This window comes from Manis javanica, chromosome 16 (assembly GCF_040802235.1).
Source record: "Manis javanica isolate MJ-LG chromosome 16, MJ_LKY, whole genome shotgun sequence".
NCBI lineage: Eukaryota > Metazoa > Chordata > Mammalia > Pholidota > Manidae > Manis > Manis javanica.
In genome coordinates this window covers 4,847,705-4,857,465 of record NC_133171.1, presented here as the reverse complement: position 1 = coordinate 4,857,465, position 9,761 = coordinate 4,847,705, and the positions used below count along the sequence as shown (strand labels likewise).

At 36.5% G+C, this 9,761-nt stretch overlaps 1 long non-coding RNA gene across 1 annotated transcript; it reads right to left on the bottom strand.

Moving 5' to 3' along the window:
- Positions 1-2,753: 2,753 nt before the first annotated feature.
- Positions 2,754-3,712, bottom strand: LOC140846749 (uncharacterized). Its single transcript, XR_012126133.1, has 3 exons — positions 3,499-3,712; positions 3,001-3,156; positions 2,754-2,839 (listed from the first exon to the last, which is right to left on the bottom strand). It is a non-coding gene; the product is annotated as an uncharacterized lncRNA (long non-coding RNA).
- Positions 3,713-9,761: the final 6,049 nt, after the last annotated feature.

Here is a 9,761-nt window from a genome sequence, read left to right as displayed (position 1 = left end):
AACAACAAGTCAAGTACTGTGTTGTGTGGACAGAATTCATCCTCCAAGGCAGAGCATATTAGTGGGTGAAAAGACATGCTATTATTAATTATACTGTGACAAGGGGAGTGAATCAGGTCAGGCAGGATATAGGTGCACACTGGCCAGAATATAAAGAATAAGGTTTTCTTTCAAACTCCACCTTCCTTAGAAAATAGGTTGAGAGTTGGAATATAATTAAAATGAACAAATAAAAACCCTGAAAGTAGCATAGAAGAGACAGGTAAATGATAACAGCTACAACTATTCAGAGGTGGGGGATATATTCTTTAGACAGAGGGAGATAGTTCATGTTTCTAAGATACCAGCACTTGGTACACTGCCTAGAATACAGAAGTTCAATAAATGTTTATTATATTGACTTGACTCTCTTTGAGTTGAGGTATTCAGTAAATGATGGAGGGGGAAATAGAGGCGAAGTTCACATAAAGTCTTTTCACTTGGCCATGGTGGTAATAAATATGTGATTATTATGTGCCTTTTTCTGAATGGGAAATCTCAAAAAAAGATCGTTCATTAAGGATACAAAGCACAATGCGTGCTGTGCTATGACTAATCACATTGTGGGAAAGATTTGGGGCAAAAAAGGCAAAGATAAGGAAATTCATTTCCTGTTGGAGCAAGAAACATCTTTATTGTAAATATTAACCCATAAATAATTGTTTGATTCCATCAGTATTGGTCAATGGGTTATATAATCCAAATGAGTTCGATTCAACCAAAACGGCCCATACTGAATCTTTGAATAGGAACAGTTATGTTTCATATATGCTTATTAATGCAATGTTTCTCTTTTCATATATTACTCACACCTGAAGCCACTACTAAGGAGATCCGTTACAGTGTGCTCGGGAGGACAGCACAGCCCTACGTATCCAGTGAGAGCATGCTGAATTTATTTTGAGATGGGAGTTGTCATACTTAGTTCCTCTGAGTGAATTGAAAGTGCTATCACGTCTAAAATCTGTGGGTGTGTCAGTTTGGTGGATAAAGAAACCTTGGTGACACACAATAGCTTCGTGGTTGGCTAGACAAACACCCTTCAATTTACTGGGCTTCAGAGGCTGGGTCTGGAATTATTTAGAGGGAGACCCATGAAGTGGAAAGATTGGCCAATGAGGAGCTAACCCCAGCATCCAGGGCAAGTTTCAACTACTTCTCATCAAACCTTGCCAGGCTTGGCTGCTTCCTTCATAATCCGCAATGCTTCTCCTCAGGAAACAAGTTTGGGCATCGAAGGAAAGTACAACGCAGCAACAGGAAGTATATGCTGGTAGCAGGAATTCTGTCTGTGCAACTGACCAAAAGGAAGTCTTTTCTGGGCTTCAGTTCCGTCTTCAAAATGAGTCTTTAGCAGAAAGTATGCCTAAATCCTTTGTGTCCCTAATGGAATTTCCTGGTCCCCTTTCTACAAATATTTGTCACCTTTCCTGGTGTCTTGCCAATGGGTTTCAGCACCAGGCATGTTCACTATGGATTCAATGTGATACAGGAATGACAGTAGGACATTCTTGGGGTGAAAAGGTTATACCCAACTTTATTTCCATGATGGCAGGTCAATCACTAAAATCCCATCCACTCAGAGCAAGTCTGCATGCAGCAAGCTGGTCTCTGCCTCTGGGCCTCTCTACCCACACAGCTGTCTCAATCTCTGTCCTCAGTGCTGCCACTACTCCAGCCTCTGCTGTGCTCTCCTGAAGACTTGCAGTCATGCCACCGTGTCACCCAGAGCACTGGGCAGAGCTCTTTGTATAGAGTCAATAGCAATGTATTGCCCACACGTGTGTAGTGAGCTAGCCAGCCAGGGCCAGGTGAGAATCCTGGCCACAGGAACTTTCATTTTATCAACACCTGGTATAAAAGTGAGTTAGAACTCTCGTCCCTACAGCTAGTGGTGTGAGCAGAAACCTCTACTACCTGAAAATATTTCAAAACAAAGGCTGCTTCAGAGTTTTTACTCAAACTTCCAACTTTATTGTGAAATTGTGCTTCAGTCCTCTTCTGATTTTTAACCAACCTCAGTTCTGCAAACCAAGACACTGCCAGTTTTCAAGGTCTAAATGGTTGGAAAATTGTTAATAAAAATTCAACTTCAACTTCATAACCCACTGAGAATTATAACACTTTCCTAACTAGTCTGTGCAATGGACCCTGGCTGGAAGATCAGACATGCAAATGGGAACACTTTGCTCCGGGTGGGAAAGGGCTCTAAGAACAGTGCTCCAAGAGAAGTCAAACACATGCAGACATAGAATGACCCATTCACTGAAGATAAGAGAGAAACGCCTTGAACACCAAGACCATCATAGGAAAGGGCATCCATCCATGCCTTGGCTATGGCTAATAGACTTCCTGTTAATGATTGACTGGAAGGACTCCATGGAGCACGTGGCCTCAGTGATTTCTCAAATCCCAGAATGAAGCTTTTGCCAGGTGACTTGAAGGTCTGTTAATGATCACTGAAGATAAAACCTGCTTGTTGACAGCTTCCTACTTTTTCTTGAGAAATTATTTAGCTCCTCTGGGATAACTGCACAGAGCTTTTGATAAAAATATTAAAATTCTATTTAGATGTACAATGTTTTAATGCAAATTTTTAACCGTAAAATCCAAACGCTCCATTCAGTTAAATTAATAGAATTACGAAAAGATGTAATGATAGCAATTAAGTCTTGAAAATGCAAATTTTATAGTCAAGGACAATTACCTCATTTATAGTATATTGGCATGGTGCCAGATGAAGGTAATTTAGATCCCCCCAGCTCACAGTTACATCATGATGGATATCTTCATTTCATTACTACAACAAAGATGGGTGAGAAGTTAGACAATACATTAAAAAAAACCAAAGAGTATTTGACCTTTATAGTATAACTGGAACCAGAATTCATTCACTAATTTATCAAGCATTTAATGAGTACCAATTATCTAAAATATTAGTGATTTTTTTCTCTGACTCACAAGAAAAAAAACTCTATTTTCAGCATCCACAAAATACTGGTTTCCACAAAGATCAGTTTCTTCAAAACCAGGATGGGTTTTTGGTGCTTGGTGTGTTTTTCTGTGCACTGTGCAGATGACCTGATTTCATGTCGATTGGAATGATACCAAGGCTCCCTGCAAAAGAACAATGGATTTTTTTTTTTACTAATTATCTTCTCTTTTATTTGAGCATGCTTAAAGTCATTTTTGGTTTCTTTGAATCATACAGCTGTGAAATTGTACTACCTAAATGATTACTTTTGACATTTTAATATTTACTGTGTATTTTCTAATGCTCTTTATTTTAATGTTATCATCTTGGCTGCAGTTCATTTGCACAATATCCAGAACTCATTATCCTTTCAAATTGCAGGAAGATTAGTAACTTCATCAAAGAGAAAGACAGAAATGGAGAAAGAGAGAGATAGGGAGATTTAATAATAGGGGTGTATATTTTTCAAACATCTATGCCCATACTTTCTCAATGCAATTTGTCCACTTAAATTCATAAAAAAACTGCATAGCCCATAATCTTTTTTGCCCTCTAGAGGGCACTAGATCACACTCCTGCAGATAAAAGGCGTCAAACCTAAGCCCTACATGCTGCTGTTAAAATTTTCCCCTTGAGTCTTATCTCTACAGAGAAAATTAGTCCTGTCTAAAGGAGCTGGTGACTATGATGAGGAGCAGGCGGCTGACCCCTTGTCTCACAGCTCCTGGACAGAGGGAAGCCATTGTGCTCAGGGTGACGTGACAGTGGTGGTTACTAGGTGCGCTTTGGAGATAGACGGTCCATTTTAGACACAACTCATGAACTTCCTGGATATGCAATGCTTAGCAGATCTTTTAATCTTTTTGTGTCCCAGTTTCCTCATCTGTAATATGAGGATAACAATAATAATAATACCTACTCCGTAGTGTGGCTAAGTATTGAAAACAATAATATTTGTAAGCCGTTATAACAGGGAATGCCTACAGCAAGCACTTGATAATTATTAGTTATTAGAATTCTCTATCCACTTTTTGGAGCATAGCCCCCACAAACTTTTGCAATTTTACCTGTAGAATTTCTTATAATCACAATTATTCAAATGGGCAAGGCTTTCTTAGGATTCTGAGAGAAATATGCAACTCTCTTACACAGAATAGATACTGGCTTAAAGTAGTTTTAAAGAAGCTTAGGCTATTGATGTAGCAGGTGTTAGAAGAGAGGTAAATATCTTCCAATTCAGAGTGACATGATGACCTTGTAATTTGACTAGCTTGGTCACTTTTAGGCAATAAAATCCATCCCAGACATCTAGAGTTTATTGAAATAAACGTTTATAAGAACATATACTTAAAAAAAAGAGTATACATGAAAGAAATATGGCTCTTTTACAGAATACAGAAAACTTTTTTGTTTGTTTATTTTATCTGGTTTCTTTAAATCTCATATATATAAAGTAAGAGTCATTAGGGATTCTTTGTCTGCCTAAGACTTATTAGCTAGAAGGACCAATAATGCTTTTGTGAAGATGAATCTTTGTTTCTTGTGATGATGATTAGTCTTTGTAGGTTCATTTTCTTGGTCCATTGAGCTGGTAGCATGAAACTTTTCCTAAAATATCCATTTTGTTGTTTGTGCTGGTGGTAATGCTCTATCTCCTTTTCTACTCCTGATATTTATATTTATTTTTTGAGGTAAATTTATCAAACATTCATTTGTAATGTTTAAAAAGAAATATTCAGGTAATATTCTGAAACGTATTTACTGATGGTGAATCCCTAAAGCATGTCTTATCCAAGAAGCAATGTAGGAAATCCTATAAATGTGGGGATATATATAAATGTCCAAATACATATTTAAAGCTAGTTGTTCTTGATGCTCTCAACAGTAACAGGGCTCATCGGGTAGCCAACTGGTGGTCCGCTCCCTAACTTCTAAGAGACCTGAGTTTGCCCTAGAAGACCATTCAGGGTAAAATCAACAGAAAATCTTTGCCTGGATTACATTTCTAAAACTGTCAGATTGTCAAGTGACTTGTAACCCTTTAAAATCTATTTGTATTGATGTACAGAAAGGATATGGTCATTATTAAGATGATAATCAACTATCTTAGTAACTAGTTAGATAACCAGTTAGTGCAGCCTACTAATATACAGCTATAGGTATTAGTATCTCTTGGCATTCCTCTGATCTTACCTGTGGGCAGTATGACACATACCAATTTCTAAAGATCCATTCTGAATGTATAGAAAAGATTAAAAGAGATTCATATATGTGTTTTCAGTCTTCAAAATGAATGTCTGTAAAAATGTAAGGATATTTAACACACCCTTATTTTCTTAACATCATGATAGAATTAGAAGCTAAAAGCTTCATTGTTCTTTTTGAAAAGGGAACTAAATTGATGTCCTTACTTGAAATGGTTTCCTATGCAAAGCCACCAAATTTCTGGCATAAGAGAGAAAACAAAGGTGTGTCTGATGCCCTAGCTGCAGTGGTCTCGGTTGTAAAAATCTTGTTTGTGGTCATAAGAAGATATTGATTAGTTCGGATGCCATACAAAGCTGAATTGCATTCTTGGCGGAGCACTAAAGGTCACTGTTTGATTACTCAATAACTTTTCAAATACAAGAAATGCTATTTAAAACTATGCTTGAATCATTGGGCTGTGTTATAAGAGGGAAGGGGGAGATGGTACTACTTTCACAAAGGTGCTACTTCTATAAAGATAGATGTTAAATTCACATACCATCTTTTGTTTATTTATGTTTGATATTATGTAATCCTTTATGTACTAAGACATGAACCATGAAATTAAATTATGAATGCAATTTTTGTATGTTATGATCCATGTGATAACTAACCTATGAAACATATAATTCACTTGTTTTTTTCAGGTATTAATTGAGTTTGTCACTGGGGCCATCTTATATTTAATAGCATCTATTTTTTGTGGTCATAAATATAAGGCATATTTTATTACACTATAGAAAATATGAAAAATATAGAAATGTAGAACAAGGATCCAATTACTTAAAATTTTGAAAATCTGATTAATTTCTATTCTTTTCTCTTTTTATTTAAAAAATATTAAATATATTTATTATAGTTACTACAAGTTATATAATAAAGAATTCTTGTACTAGTTTTTAATGCTTTTTCCATTTTGTATTACACTGGGAATGTACTCATAAATATTAAATATTATTGGAAAGTTTTTTGTTAATGGCTTCCTAATATTCCAAATTATAGATATACTATATTATATTTAACCTGTTAGTTTGTTGCTCATAACCCCCCCTTATTCTGTTGATATGACCTATTGTTTGACTGTTACAAGTCTTGTATTATGGAGAGTGATATCATCTCCTATGGCCCTTACTGCTTTTCACATCACCATTCACATCATATTCCTTCACCCACTTCCGGTGGCAATCCGTGTTTCTCTCTAACCCCAGGTACACTTGCCCTTATCTGACTCTCACTATTTGCCCAAACAATTTCTCATCTTTGATGGGTTGAATAACATCCATCTGATTTGGCAAGATAAAAGCATCCATTGGCTCCATTACAAGGATGGGTTAACAGTACCTTAGCATAATTTGACAAGATAAAGACATCCATTGACTATTATAAGGATGTGCTAACAGTACCCTAGCATATTGTTAAACTTCAAAGCATATTTATTGAAATCATTGATGATTGATTGGTAGGAAGGAGGTCAGAGAGGGTAGAAAACAGTGCATGCAGAGAGAGTAGAGTTTGAATAGTAGATCATAAAGAAGAAAGAAAAATGGGGCAATATAAACATAAAGAGAAAGCCACAGGAATGATTGTAGCAAAAAAGGATAGAAAGCATGAGAATGGGGTGGAGGAGGTATCAAAAAAGAAACTTTTTGGGGGGGGATTAACTGGTGTGCTTTGTAGCACAGAGCAGTTCTCCGTCATGGGTAACACAGTAGCTTAGTGAGCTTAGTGAATGATGGTCCCTGGCCTGTGTAGCCACTGATCAAAACAAAAGAGACTGCTTTTGTATTAATTATTCTAATGAGGGTACCAATAATATGATAAACCTACTAATATTGATCACAGGCAGCTCTGAGACACTTATCAAGGTGTCACATCAAAATGGAGCAGGTGATGGACCTGTTTTTTCTACTTGCAGTCAGAATCTCTTGAAACATTTGGTTCATGTCCAGAGTCAGAACTGACTCTGGGAAACAGACACTGGGGAAAATGTATCCTAGAGGGTGATCAGCTCAGTGCGGGGGTCATAAAATAGAAACCCTTACAGGAAGGTGAAAAGCAATCTTAAAGTAGACCTGATCCTATCACACCAGAGAGATGACTCCTGAAGGAATTCCAAGTGGAAGAGAAATAGACCAGTTCTGTTTGAGGAAAACTCACTAAGCAGTGGAAATGCTTGAATGTGTGATTGGCTCATCTTGGAGGAAGTAAGTCTTTCAACACTGGAGGTGTTAACATATGTGTTGATGAATAATTGGTGGGAATTTTGTTGTGGAGATTCCATCTGCAATAGGATAGAACTCAATAATCTTTAAGACCCTAGATGCTGTTAAGATGCTATGCTTTTATGCAGGTTTCTATCTAGATTAAGCAGAGAAAGTGAACATGGATTTGTATTTATGTGGCCTAGATCACTTTAACAAAAGTTTGCATTTTTCAAGCCATGTTAATTTTTATGCCGTCAAATATTTTAACTTTTCATAAGAAAACTACTTTCAACAACTATAATATTACCTTTTTTAAAAAATGTGACTTATAGTTTCAGTCTGAAGAAGTTGCATACATTTTCTAAAGAAATCTTATGTACTAAGTATCAAGAAATATCATTGAAGATAACCCTGCTCTTGAGTTATTCATACATATAATTCATTGAGCACATGGCAAGGACCTGTGAGGAGTGCTTTAGAAGCAAACTGAAGTAGGCCTACTGGAGCCCAGGAGAGAAAGAGAAACTTGTGGAGAAACTATCCCCAGCATTGGGTTTTACAAGCATGAATAAGAACTCTCTGAATGATAGAGTGAAGGAATAGAGAACTACATTTCAGTAGGAAGAGCATACAAATGAGAAGCTGTAGAATTTGCAGGTACCTAAAACAGGTTAGTAAAGCTAAAACTTAGGTTTGAAGTGAGTCAGGAAAGATGATAAGGCTGATGATAGATACAGTTAGATGGAGCAGGGCCCTTTACACTATCTTAAGAAATTTGAATTGCATACTACAAGACACAGAGAAGCTACTGACAGGAGTCAGACAGATTTGACAGTAGTTCAATGTCAAATTTATTTATTTATTATTTTATTTAATTTATTCATTGATTTAAATTCATTTATTTATTGTATAAGGATCATGAAATACAGATTTAAATGGACTTAGTATAAAGGCAAAAAGACAGATCAGGAGACAACTCTAATAGCCCCGAGAAAGATCTTTAAAGCTTAAGCTGGACATTGGTAAAGGGTAGGGAGAGGATGTGAAAGATTATAAATTATTTTTAAAGTAAAATACTTGAATATTAATATTGATTGATATTAGACATTGAAGTTGTACGAATCAATCATGACTCCATATTTCTGACTTGGGTGATCCTGTTAGAACCCTCCACTGAGATGGGGAACACATCATTGAGAACATGTTTTGAGGAAGGGAATTGATTTACTCCATCTTGGATTCACTGACTTTAAAATGCTTTGGAGTCCTTTAAGCAGTTATATCAGGCAGACCCCTGGATATAAAGGATTATATCTCAGGGGAATGGTTCTGCTTTAAGGTATAATCAAGTGTTGTCTACACACAACCAATAGCTAAAGTCATGAGTTTGTCTAGGGGGGAAAGGGACAAAAGAAGTGGGCTTAGGAAAAAGAAAAGAAATACCATGTTTAAAATGGTGAGCAAGGAAGAAACAAAGGGGAATAAGGGAAAGAGAGGTGGGGTAAATAGAAATCTGTTATCATAAAACCAAGAGAACAGTTAGTTCTAAGAAGGTCTAAACAATAGCAATAAATGGAATCCACAGTCTAGCAAGGTAAGAGCTCAAAGTGCTTGTTTAAAGTGAAAATTAAAATATCACCTGAAGGAGATGAGTTTACACGGAGTAGTAGCCACCATCAGAGAGGAAGCAAGGAATTCAGGACCTTAAGTGTGGACTTCTCTTTCCATAGGAAAAGTTTCTCCTCCTCCCTCTCCATCCACGTTGAGAAGTTCAGATGATATGGAGAGCAGATAAGGCATAGGTAGAAGGGAATACAAACAATAGTAGTATTAGTAAAGCTTCGGTTTTGTTTGAGAACAGGAAATATTTAGGCTATCTCTTTATACATCCTAAAGAGTAAGTTCTAGCAGAGAGAAAGAGTTGAAGGGAATGAAGAGAGATGTGACCAAGAGATAGAAAGTGACATTGACCTTGAATAGGAAAAGAGAGCCACATCTTTTCCAGTTCCTGCACTCTACACTCTGATTTAGCTTACTTACTCCTGACAGGTAGATTTGTATATGCGTGTTGGTGTTTGTGTTGAAAAAGTGCCTCTTTTTCCCTCTGATAATTATCTGAGACTGAATAGAGTTTAGTTTTATTACTTCCCTCAATTCTTGGCTGTAAGTCTTCAGATTCAGCTTTGAAAACCTTATTTTTTTTCTTTAAAGTAAGATATTAAAATAAAATACCCTATAGATCTATACCGTCTTTCCTTCACTCTAAAGATTTTTTTTTTTCACCTCCCGTATCAAAC